The sequence below is a fragment of the Meles meles genome, chromosome 3 (genome assembly GCF_922984935.1).
Source record: "Meles meles chromosome 3, mMelMel3.1 paternal haplotype, whole genome shotgun sequence".
NCBI classification, from domain to species: domain Eukaryota; kingdom Metazoa; phylum Chordata; class Mammalia; order Carnivora; family Mustelidae; genus Meles; species Meles meles.
This window is the reverse complement of record NC_060068.1, coordinates 57,060,677-57,074,144: the sequence shown is the minus strand read 5'-3', so window position 1 is coordinate 57,074,144 and position 13,468 is coordinate 57,060,677. Positions and strand designations below refer to the sequence as shown.

At 36.7% G+C, this 13,468-nt stretch overlaps 1 pseudogene; it reads left to right on the top strand.

Annotated features, from left to right (window-relative positions):
- Positions 1–12,209: 12,209 nt before the first annotated feature.
- Positions 12,210–12,880, top strand: LOC123939018 (annotated as a pseudogene).
- Positions 12,881–13,468: the final 588 nt, after the last annotated feature.

Here is a 13,468-nt window from a genome sequence, read left to right as displayed (position 1 = left end):
AATCCATAAACTTAGCTCATGGCTTTGAGTTACAACTTGAATTCTCAGTGACTAGATTAGTGATCACTAAGAAGGCTAGCTACTAAATGTGACTGGTTGGTATAACTCAAACAGTATGTTGTAACAACAGTAAGTCAGCATATCATTTTGAGATACAGATAGCACAATGAAAAGAAATTATCCCATCCAGTCATAGAAGCTAAGAAATCAACGCTTTTTTTATGAAGAAATATTTGGAAAAAGAAACCAAACCACATAGATCCACCCTGGTTTTATTTAAGTAAAATGAATGTCTCCTTATATAGAAGAATGTCCTCTTATGTATTTTCAGTCTTGTCGAAGAGGTAAATGAGAAATGGTGTTTCACTGTCAAGATATATCTTGCACATTTGATGGAAAATTACTGAAGAGAAGCAGTCACATTTTAGAGTCTCAAACCTGTTAGAAAGTAAGAGCAGTTTCTCTCCATGGAATTGTTATTGTGAAAAAAATAGGCTAGCTTATAACACTGGGGCACCTGATTTCAAGTCCAAGTTTATATTGGGCGTTCAACAAAGTGTGAAACTATAATGGGATGTGGTGGTTTGATATAAGGTAGTTTATAAGTCCGATTCTTACAAGCCCATGACATTCTACTGAGAATTCTCTGCTCTGATTTTTTTCAAGTAAGAAATGTATGTATGGGGGTCATTGTTAGACATCCTATGTGGGTTAAAGAAAATAAATATGAAACAATTACTGCTGTATGGGACCATTTCCTTAGTGTCTATGCTATGGTATATCTCTGGCATGTTTGAATTGTTGGCAAAAGAAGAAAAAACTACTATAGATACATTGATACCTATAATTACTTTGGGAAAGTATTGGTCATATTTAATTATCTTGGATTTCAGCTGTTCTGCTAATATTGTTTTCAGAAAAGAGATAAAAATAAGACCAATTATAATAAGAAGACCCAAGTTCCCGGTAGTTTTCTCATCAGTGGGTAAGATTTTAGGGAAATCCCAATTTATCGATTTAATAATGTCTGTGAGAAAGTAGTTTCCAGAATACAAATAGTTCTAATACAGATTTTTTTCATTGCTTTACATAATCCTCAGTGTTTCACCATCTTTAATTACTATGTTGCTGACTTGTGAATGAAGATCTGTAGTGATCACAGCATATGTCCCAGGCATGCTTACTTTGGCAGATCCCACTCCTTACTGTATCACATACTAATTCTCATGCATCTATTTGAATGCAGCACATTAGATTGATTTTTTTGATATAAAAATTTTAGATTATTTTATTTGAAAAGAATAAATTATTTCTTTTGCTCTTGAGATTTAATTTTTTTTGTATTTTGCATATGAACCGAGTAGCAGTTGACATACATTTCTTTTTATTTTTAAAGATTTTTATTTATTTATTTGGCAGATAGAGAGAGAGAGCACAAGTTGGCAGAGCAGCAGGCAGAGGGAGAGGGAGAAGCAGGCTCCCTGCTCCGCAGGGAGCCTGATGTGGGTCTCGATCCCAGGACCCTGACATCATGACCCGAGCTTAAGGCAGCTGCTTAACTCACTGAGCCACCCAGGTGCCCCGAGTTGACATACATTTCTGTGGACATTATTTGTACATTGATTTATTTTTATGTTTTGGAGCCAATGATAAACAAATTTGGGGGAGGGGACCCTTGGAAAGCTCATATTTCCTATGTGTTTTGTTTGCAATATGTAATGCAAAAAATGCCCCTGGCTCTGCAAAGTTGGTCTAAACTACTACCATTCTATAAGAAGTTGAACACAGTCATTGCATAGCTGATTTCATGGTTCTTATGGCAAAAGTTGATAAGTATTTATTTCCACTTTTGTAAAGAGTAATGTTGAAATGCTTGGGCTTCTTGAGACAAAATACTGTCACCTTAAGGATAGTATAACTGTCAGACTCAGTAAATCTGAGGTAAAACTGCTACTTAATAATAGAATAAGTACTACTCTGATACCAATTTTTTCTAACAGATAAAATGATCATTGATTTAATCACATTTATACATATACACACGTATGTATATATAACTTTTAAGATGACAAAAAGGAGACAGAAGCTTTCCTACCCCCACCTACACTGTAGACACTACAGATTAAAAAAAAAGAAAAGAAAAGGTTGAACCTTGTGGATCGAAGAAGAAGCAGGAGATATAAAACGGATTAAAGTTAAAATGAAGATAAATTCCTGAAAGCAAACAAAGTCATGAGAAAATGCAAAAAGCTTTCAAGGTTAAATAGAGTGATAATCTCAAAAGCCAAATGAATTTAAAGTTCTATTCGGTTTTATCACAACCTTTCAAAAATAAGACCTTAAAGAGATACCTGGGTAAAAGCGATGAGCTACTGCTGCGGTTCACCACAGGAATACCGTATCTGTCATCTGATTCCCTCTTTCTTACCGTTACCCCTCCATGTAAAAAAGTGTCGGTTTGAGACCGATTTCATGACTTACTGATGTTTGAGTCATCTCAGTACAATGTGTATTTTGTTTTCAATTCAAATCCTTGGCTCCAGCCAAGTGCAGACACCATTTGTTAATTAGGGAAAGAATACTTAAATTGTCTGAACATGGTTAACACCCCAGTATTGAGTTCTGTGCCAATGTGGCTGGATTTTGTGTTTAATATCTCCATGGAACAGCGAGTTTTACTGTGGCATTGGTTGACGATTTCTTTCTCTTCCCATTAATCTTTTCTTGTGTACTTGCTGAGGGCTTTTGACCTGGTCATTCAGGGACTTGCCAGCCAGCAGTTGACCAGTATGTGTCCTTTGTTTTGTTTTTTGGTTGATCTGGTGGGTCATCAGGTCAGTGCCCAACTATATTAGAAATAATAGTTGTAAGTTAAATCATGGTGAGCCTTTAAAAGCCCATAAAATGGGTAAAAAGCCATTTGATCACATGTAATGCTTAAGAAATACCCTGATAGAAGTTTGATGGTGTGAAAAATGACAGGTGCGTATACTACCACTAATCTGTCCACTGACTCTTATTTTATAGCAATGTTGAGTATTTCTAGTTTTCAACAATACTAAGTTTGATTTTTTTTTTCAAAGAATTTTATTTATTTATTTGACAGATAGAGATCACAAGTAGGGAGAGAGGCAGGCAGAGAGAGAGAGAGAGGAGGAAGCAGGCTCCCTGCCAAGCAGAGAGCCCGATGCGGCACTCGATCCCAGGACCCTGAGATCATGACCCGAGCTGAAGGCAGCAGCTTAAACCACTGAGCCACCCAGGCGCCCCCTAAGTTTGATTTTTTAAATAGCAGATTAATTGGAAAGGGGATTACAGTAAAGATAGTACAGAATATCTTCATTTGACTGCTAACATTTTTTTATAAGGTCACACTGTACTTCCCGTAATCTCAAAAAGAAAGTATATATTGTGCTTACATTGCATACCATGTTGAAAATTTATAGTTTAAAAATATTATGGAGAAGAAAAAATATCATATCCAAAATTAGAATTTGTGGAAACTAAAATGAATAATGTATTTATTCAAGAGTTGAGAAATGAACCTTATTTCCCAGTGGAATGTGGAGTTACTAACATGGAGAATGAAGGAATGTTAGTTAAAGTTCAAGACAGCAGAAATTCCAGGAAAACAGGCTTTTTAGGTATCTTATTACTTGTGAGAAATGACTAAACCTTTCAAAGTAGGACAGTGAAGTGAAAAATAAATCTGTAGGAGGTATAAGTAGATACGTGACCCACCGATGTCTTTTTGATGTGGGGATGGAGCCTGAAAGTTTCTAGGTACTGGTCCTGCTACAGGTAGCTAACCTGTGGTGGAGCCCAGTGGGAAGCAGTTTCCAGATGACTGGACTAGTCTTGCTCTGAGAAAAAGACAATGGAGACTTAGTGTGGTTGGGGAGAGGGGAGGGAGAACTCAGGTAAGATTATAGATGGCAACAGTGATACTGAATTCTGGATCAATTAGAAGTGGCAAGCAATCAGATAGTTAAAGTAGAAGCTTGAATAGACATCCCTGTAATAAAAAGGTTAATACTGTTTTCACCCCAGGCACTCATACTTCATGTTTGTACAAGTTAGCTTGCAGTAGTAATGTTTTTGGTAAGAAAGTGGGGAAAACACTGCACTGGCTTTTCTACTGGCTTTAAAAACATACACAGTTTATTATATAGGTTGGGCATTTAAAAATAAAACATAGTTGGTAATACTTAGTTGAAGAAAAATATAGCTAAAATTTGGGCCTTAAAAATCATTGAAATATTCCTTCATCTTCAATAAATCATAACATAAGCTTGTATCAGAAAATATTCCACTGAGGAGCAGGGATTCTTGAATGGTCTGGGGTGCACTAAGGAATCCAGAATGGGTTATATTTGGCAGGAGTTAGTCTCCTCACTCTGACTCTCATTTGCACTTTTCTTGCCAAACCAGGGTCATCTAAGAAATTAACACTCACAAGTTATATGACTTTTAAGCAAGAAACTAACTCATAAATTTAGAGATTGCCACTTAAGTGGACAGTGAATGTAAGTGGATTATTTTATGGAGGCTTTGAGGCCTCTAATAACTTTCTGTAAAGATTCTTTGATATATTAAGAGCTTGTGCACAGCTGATTTATTTACTGCGTGTTCTTTACCCCCTGCACCATGGACATTAAAAAAATACCTATATCTAGAGGTGGCGGAGCTGAGTATGATATAGAAAAAAAGTTGGTGGAATGATAAGCATTTAAGAATATTAAAAAGAAATATTTCTGTATCCATTGAGCTCTACTAGTAACAGATTGGTTCAAAGCAGATCTCAGTAGGTTGTAAGGTAGTGTTGGTCATTTTCATGTCCACCCTCAGCCCTGAAATTGCTTTCCCTTCCTGGACTTTGCTTTTCTTTTTTCCCTAAACACTCTTTGTTCTGTACTGCAGTTAGTGGTGGATGCATCCATCTTTTTTGATAGGTTTTTAAGCTCTGTATCTTATATATCTTATTTGGCTCCCAAGACACTGCCTTACTGATAGTAGTCTTTCAATCACTGCTTTTTGAATTATATCTTGAGAACTATTTAGCCTGTATCAGGAAATAAGCAGACTGCCTAGAGCCTCAGATGCCATTCCAGCTTTACCACTTGCTACCTGAGTGGCCTTGGAAAAGTTACTCAGTCTTTTTGAGGCTTAGTTTCTCCACCTGCAAAATGGGCTCATAAAAGTACTTGTCTCTTAGAGTTGCTGTGAAGGTTGACTAAAATAATTTATGTCAAGACTTAGAACAATGCCTAGAGCCGTATATAGGATACATATAAAGGAGTCAATACATTTGAGGTATTTGATTTTGGTGATGATATCCCAGTACTTTTTTCAGAGACTACTTAAAAGAATTATCGACTACAGCAGTAGAAAGAAAACTGTATTGAAATGCTGGAGTCTAGATTTTCATCTTGTTTTTATTGGTATTTATGTAACCTTACCCTGACCAAGATTTCATGAGCTTGATTCCTCATTTAGAAATGAAGGTGTTTGGATTTGATGTCTCTACAACTACTTCCAGTTTCAAAGTTTAGTGATTATTATCCTATTTATGCTAATGGAAGGGCATTTTAAAAATATAATATATGAACCTTTAGGATATTACATAATTTATGTATGATAGATTATACTTGATTAAAAATGGAAAAATATTAAGGTCTTATTGAATCCACAACAATTAAATAATGTTTAAATCTGTATAAACCTCATTTAAATAAGTGAAAGTAAGATATATGTTTATTTTTTAGAATTTAACATTTTTATCTGCTTAGCAAAAGTTGAAACTAAACAGATGACTTATCAGGTGAAGTGATAATCCAGATATTGATAGAACTGAATAAAATGCACAAACTTAATGAATGTGTCCTTTTCCCAGGGGCAGCTTACTAATGCTCTGGTGACATCTTTGGATCCATTATGCTCCTGTCTGGATGATTGCTGAATGGCTGAGCTATTCTTCTGGAGTTCTCTCTGTGACTTGGGTTCCAAAGCAAACTGACATTTAAATCTTGATGACTGGAAAGTAGAAATGATCCATTCCACCAGGTTGTCCTTGAAACCGTGGGTTTGAAGAGATTACCCTGGATCTTTCATAGTTCTGAGCTGCAACACATGATTGATTAAATCTTTTTACTCTAAATACCCAGCAACTATAACCATCTTGTTTCTGCTCTGCTGAGTTTTGAAGTGATAACATTTAATGCTATCTCTCATTCCTTGGGCCCCAATCACTCTCCAAACCATTGCAATCCGATTTCTGCCTTGCCACTTCATTGAAACTGCTTTGGCAAAAGATAACACCTTCAAAATTGTTAACTCCTCCAATGGATATTTTTATCCTTTTTTTTTTAACTCTACTTCTTTAGATGATACTGCTACATTCGCCTCTATAAACTTTCTTTAAACAAATACACTTCCTTTGCTCTGTGCATTCATATCTAGTTTTCCTTTCTTACTGACTGGTCCTTCTTATTTGAGACTTTGTATTATCTTTTTAACCTTAATTTTATCCTTTCTCATATACTCAAACTCAAAAGATCCTGTGAGCTCTGCTTTCAAAAGTTACCTGATTCCTACCAGTTCTTGTTACCACTCTGAACTACCATCATTCTCTCATGAATTAATAGTACGACCTTCAAAAAAAAAAAAAGATAGCAACAATAAAAGCCTGTTTTTGCTTTTGCCCATACAGTAGGTAACAGCCAGAGTAGGTTCATTAAATCATAAATCATATTACTTTGCCAACTTAAACTTCCACTGGCTTCCAATATTATTCAAAGTAAAATTCCACATAATGAAGTCTATACAATATTTATTAAGGCTCTTCTTCACCTGGCTCCTTAATCTCTCTCTGACATCTCTTCCTTCTACTTTCTTTCTCCATTCGTAGTATTTTTTCATCCATACTGACCCCATGTTGTTTCCCAATCCAAGCACACTCTTAACTCAAGATCTTTGCATTTGCTATTTCTTTTTTCTTGGAAAGTTCTATTCCTAGGAATAGGAATTCCTATTATCTAGATATCCTATTCCAAGCACACTCTTAACTCAAGATCTTTGCATTTGCTATTTCTTTTTTCTTGGAAAGTTCTATTCCTAGGAATAGGAATTCCTACTATCTAGATATCCTATTATCTAGGAATGATTCCTCTAACTCACCTTCTCACTTTAGATCTTTGCTTAAAAATCACTCTAAAAGTGAAGCATTTCCTAACCATGCCATATAAAATAGCAATGCTCTCCCTCCTTCAAACCTTATTTGATTTTTCTCAGTTGTACTTGTCTTCATCTTATTATACTATTGGTGGCAGCTAGATATATTGTCTTGACTTTTTTCCTAAGCTTCCTGAAAAACATTTCTACTTAATTGTCCTACAGACTCCTTGAATGCACATGTTCAAAACTTAAGCAAATTTTATGCCCCATAAATACCCATCTGTAACTCAAACAAAACCTTTGGCATCATTCTTCTATAATTATTTGTATTCTTTTTTTTTTTTTTTTTCCTTTTCTCTCTTTTTTTTTTTTCCCTTTTTATTAATTTTTTCAGCGTAACAGTATTCATTCTTTTTGCACAACACCCAGTGCTCCATGCAAAACGTGCCCTCCCCATCACCCACCACCTGTTCCCCCAACCTCCCACCCCTGACCCTTCAAAACCCTCAGGTTGTTTTTCAGAGTCCATAGTCTCTTATGGTTCGCCTCCCCTCCCCAATGTCCATAGCCCGCTCCCCCTCTCCCAATCCCACCTCCCCCCAGCAACCCCCAGTTTGTTTTGTGAGATTAAGAGTCATTTATGGTTTGTCTCCCTCCCAATCCCATCTTGTTTCATTTATTCTTCTCCTATCCCCCTACCCCCCCATGTTGCTTCTCCATGTCCTCATATCAGGGAGATCATATGATAGTTGTCTTTCTCCGATTGACTTATTTCACTAAGCATGATACCCTCTAGTTCCATCCACGTCGTCGCAAATGGCAAGATTTCATTTCTTTTGATGGCTGCATAGTATTCCATTGTGTATATATACCACATCTTCTTGATCCATTCATCTGTTGATGGACATCTAGGTTCTTTCCATAGTCTGGCTATTGTAGACATTGCTGCTATAAACATTCGGGTACACGTGCCCCTTCGGATCACTATGTTTGTATCTTTAGGGTAAATACCCAGTAGTGCAATTGCTGGGTCATAGGGTAGTTCTATTTTCAACATTTTGAGGAACCTCCATGCTGTTTTCCAGAGTGGTTGCACCAGCTTGCATTCCCACCAACAGTGGAGGAGGGTTCCCCTTTCTCCACATCCTCTCCAGCATCTGTCATTTCCTGACTTGTTAATTTTAGCCATTCTGACTGGTGTGAGGTGATATCTCATTGTGGTTTTGATTTGTATTTCCCTGATGCCGAGTGACGTGGAGCACTTTTTCATGTGTCTGTTGGCCATCTGGATGTCTTCTTTGCAGAAATGTCTGTTCATGTCCTCTGCCCATTTCTTGATTGGATTGTTTGTTCTTTGGGTGTTGAGTTTGCTAAGTTCCTTATAGATTTTGGATACTAGCCCTTTATCTGATATGTCGTTTGCAAATATCTTCTCCCATTCTGTCAGCTGTCTTTTGGTTTTGTTAACTGTTTCCTTTGCTGTGCAAAAGCTTTTGATCTTGATGAAATCCCAATAGTTCATTTTTGCCCTTGCTTCCCTTGCCTTTGCCGTTGTTCCTAGGAAGATGTTGCTGCGGCTGAGGTCGAAGAGGTTGCTGCCTGCATTCTCCTCAAGGATTTTGATGGATTCCTTTCTCACATTGAGGTCCTTCATCCATTTGGAGTCTATTTTCGTGTGTGGTGTAAGGAAGTGGTCCAATTTCATTTTTCTGCATGTGGCTGTCCAATTTTCCCAGCACCATTTATTGAAGAGGCTGTCTTTTTTCCATTGGACATTCTTTCCTGCTTTGTCGAAGATTAGTTGACCATAGAGTTGAGGGTCGATTTCTGGGCTCTCTATTCTGTTCCACTGGTCTATGTGTCTGTTTTTGTGCCAGTACCATGCTGTCTTGATGATGACAGCTTTGTAATAGAGCTTGAAGTCCGGAATTGTAACATTCTTTGTTACTTGCTAATTTCTACCCATGCTGTAAGATCAGATTTCACTTCTTGTAGCTTTTTACTAGCATGATTTCCACTCTTAGAATGGAGTGTTCCTCCTCTCTCTTTCTGTAAAACCTTGAGCTTATCTTTAACTACTGTATATATTGAATTATAGCAATTTGATTTCTTTAATTATCTCTCTCCCCTAATAAACTATAATCTCCTTAAGGGTAGGGATTGTGGTCTACATATCTTTCTGTTCCTAGCACCTTAGTATTGTCAGCATAGAAGACACTCAAGGAGTATTTGTTAAACTGATTAGAGTTTTAAGGAAACGACTAGCCCAAAAAGGCAGAAGAGAAGAGAAACAGGAGAAAAGGAACTTTGTGCCCTAACCTGATTCATTACCAAGATTAATCTTTATGCATCTCCAAAAGCTTGAAGTCTTGGGGACTGGAAGTAGGGCATAGGGTTAGAATAGGATTGGCATGAATTTTGTACCTTTGGCGACAGATGTGTTTGAAGACAGGAAAGATAATAGAGTAAATCAACAGAGCATCCTTCTTTTAACAGTTTCATAGCAGTGTGTCAGGTGGCTGGCCCAGCTTTAGTAGCCCTTTTGGGTGGTGGCAGAAGGATAAATTACACAACAGTGAATTCTTAGATCCGGAAGCATCTTGTAAACAGAAGGAAAATAGAGGATAATATTATGTTTCAGAGAAACATCGTGAATGAACAATATAAATAACAAACTTTTAGTATATTTAAAATGTATAGATAATTGGATAATTGACTTCCTTTGATGCATGGCTATTTTCTTATCCTTTCCTGCCTAATGGCAAATAAATAGATGTTGAATTGAGGCTTAGAGTAGATAATTCAGTGGCTGATGCTTCCATACCTAGTAATTACAGAGTTAGAATAGAAATCTACTTCTGATTCCAAATATTTGCTTTTTGTTTAATCTCTTGCTTCTTCAGAAAAAAGTGTTTCCAAAGATGTGTATTCAAGTACTGGCCTCCTTCCTTACTAATCAATCACTTAACTTACTGGATTCAGCTTCCTGATTCTTTTTTTTTTTTTTTTAAGATTTTATTTATTTATTTGACAGAGATCACAAGCAGGCAGAGAGGCAGGCAGAGAGAGAGGAGGAAGCAGGCTCACTGCTGAGCAGAGAGCCCAATGCGGGGCTCGATCCCAGGATCCTGAGATCATGACCTGAGACGAAGGCAGAGGCTTTAACCCACTGAGCCACCCAGGTGCCCCAGCTTCCTGATTCTTGAATGAGTGTAATAATATTTGTACCACCTAGCTCCCAAAGTTGTAAGGCTCCAATGAAAACTACCAAGTGCTAATGGAGGTAGTATTTTTAAGATCACCTTAAAAATAGGATGCTATCTTAATGGTATATATATTGTCATCTCATTTAAAATCATATTATTTCATGTTTAGTATATTAAAGTGACAAACAATATTTACTGTAACTAGGCTAATGTTATTTTGTTATTGTTACTTCCAGAACAAGCAATCTACTTGATAAATTAATTATGAATATATTTTAACCTTTCTCTGAGACCGTGTCCACATTCAAAAACTCAGGGTCCACACTCAACTGCCACTTATGATGAGCATGTATTCTTTTAGTTTCTGCTGGTGGCTTATGCTTCCTGAATGGGTTCCAAGAAAGAGTCATGTTATATTGATTTCCTCTTAGAGCAGGTTGTTGTATAGCCAGCTTGGAATGTATACATGATTGTAGGATTTCATAACATCTGTTAGAGGAAACAGATCCATATTTATAATAAGCACTTTGCAGAACATTTTTTTCAGGAAGAAATATTCTAAGTTTTTACTAGGATATTAAGTGAGTTATTAAATAGTCATTCATTTACTCAATAAATATATACTGAGTAGCTATTACATGCCAATGTTTTAGGCACTTGGAAATATCTATGAACAAAATAGAGTTTCCAGCTTCTTGTTTCAGTAGGGGGAGACAAACATTAAACAGTGAATATGATAAATGAGTATATTACGTAGTATGCAAGTATGTGAAATATAATATGGGGAGAAAAAGAAAGCATCATAACAGAGATCCAGAGGCTGAACTTACGCATTCAGCCAAATAGTGAGAATTTAAGTACAACTGCAAAGACAGTGATACCTAATTCATACTGCACTAGCAGTACCTAGAGAAATCCAAAATCTAGCTTGAAAAAAATCAGCAAAGCTTGTGATGATATGGGGAAATGAGGCTAGCTAACAGATTGCTAGTGGATGTGTGAATTATTCCAACATGTAAGTAACATAATTTGACATTATCCATTAAATTTATAATGAACAACTATTTCACCAACTTCTGTGAATCCATCCTCCAAAAGGGAAAATATTAGTATATAAGGAGTTAAGGGTGTTTATTCCAGCATTGTCTGTTGTTGCAAAAGAAGGAAAGGAGGTGATTGGGTAGGAGCCAATGCTCCAATGCACAAATAAAGCAGAAGATGAGCATACATCTGAATATTACCAGTAACTGAATCCATGAAATTTCATGGGTAGTACCAGGGAAGACAGAATGAAAGAACAAGTAGGATTTTAAGAAAGTGTAATTGATATCCTTAAAGAGATAAAAGAAGCTAATGCAACCAGGAAACAATGACAGGCTTAAAAAAATTAACCAATTAGAGGTCATCAAAATAAAAAGCTCAGGAAATGGTCTGAACAGTAGAATAATCAGAGATGATGATTTAATTAATGATTAAAAAGATGGAACAAACGGGGTACCTGGGTGGCTCAGTGGGTTAAAGCCTCTGCCTTCGGCTCAGGTCATGATCCCGGAGTCCTGGGATCGAGCCCCGCATCGGGCTTTCTGTTCAGCGGGGAGCCTGCTTCCTCCTCTCTCTCTGCCTGCCTCTCTGCCTACTTGTGATCTCTCTGTCAAATAAATAAATAAAATCTTTAAAAAAAAAAAAAAGATGGAACAAAGGAGTTTACCTAGAATTCAGCACAAAAGACAAAAATGAGAAGTATGAAAGGGAAAATTTATTTAGGTTCAAAAGTGCTATATTCATTTAAAAGATTTCCAGGAGTCTCCAGTTATTGTGAAGTGAAGCACTATGGGCAGTAAAATCTCCTGTGACACTCTGTACAAGGCCGCGGTTGGGGTGGGGGGAGGGAGGGAAGGTCCTGTGCAGCAACCAGGAAGTTTTGGATACTATGCTGTAAGTTTTTGTAGATGGTGGAGCTGCAGATCGTCTTGGAGAACTCTGACTCTCAGAAGGACAAACTCTTCTTGGGCACCATCAGGCTTAAGTCCACTCCCTGCCCCAAGTTCTCTGCATGTGTTTTAGGGGACCAGTGGCATCTGTGATGAGGCCAAGGTTATGGATATTCCCCACACTGAGGTACTGAAGAAATTCAGCAAGAAAAAAAATTAGTCAGGAAGGTGACCAAGAAGTATGGTACCTTTTTGGCCTCAGAATCTCTGATCAAGCAGATCCCACATATCCTGGGTCCAGTCCTTAATGAGGATGGCAGATTCCCTTCCTTGCTGAGCCACAATGAGAATGTGGTGGCCATAGTGGATAAAGTGAAGTCCAAGATAGATTCTGGATGAATAAGGTGCTGTGTCTGGCAGTGGCTTTTGGCCACGTGAAGATAACAGATGATGAGCTTGTGTATGACATCCACTTAGATGTCAATTTTCTGGAGTCATTGCAAAAGATTGGCAGAATTCTGGAGTTTGTACATCAAGAGCACCATGGACAAGCCCCAGCACCTGTATTGAGGACCAGCTTAGTAAACTCTAGTGCTACCATTTAAAATGATAATAATAAATAATTAAAAGATTTCCAGGAGAAGAAAGGATTCTGTGACAGTACCTGTACCTGTATATCTCTATACCTGTATATTCTTAAAGGTTGTTTATTTTTAATTTAAACCTTTTTTTTTTTTTTTGGCAAATCCAGTAGGTTAAAAATTAGAAATGGCATTGAAGTTGAGCATTATTTTCTATAATGAGTAGATGTGTGTGTGTGTGTATTTTCTATTCCCTCATCTATTACCTATTTGTGACCTTTGGCTTTTCTATTAAATTATTGCTTTTTAAATATATAAACCTTTTTTCTATGGAAGGGATGATAATATTTTGCCCATCATATAAGCTACTAATACATAATCTTTGTCATTTAAAAAATTAGTTATGATATATTTCATCTTTGAGATTTTTTCCCATTTATTCAAATATCAATATTTTCTTTTAATGTTTTCTGAATCTTATGAGTATCTTAAAAAGTATTCCCTTTTGCTCAGCCCCCAACCTAATCTATATTTTATTTAGCTCCTTTATAGTTTAGATTTTCAATTTTAGATCTTA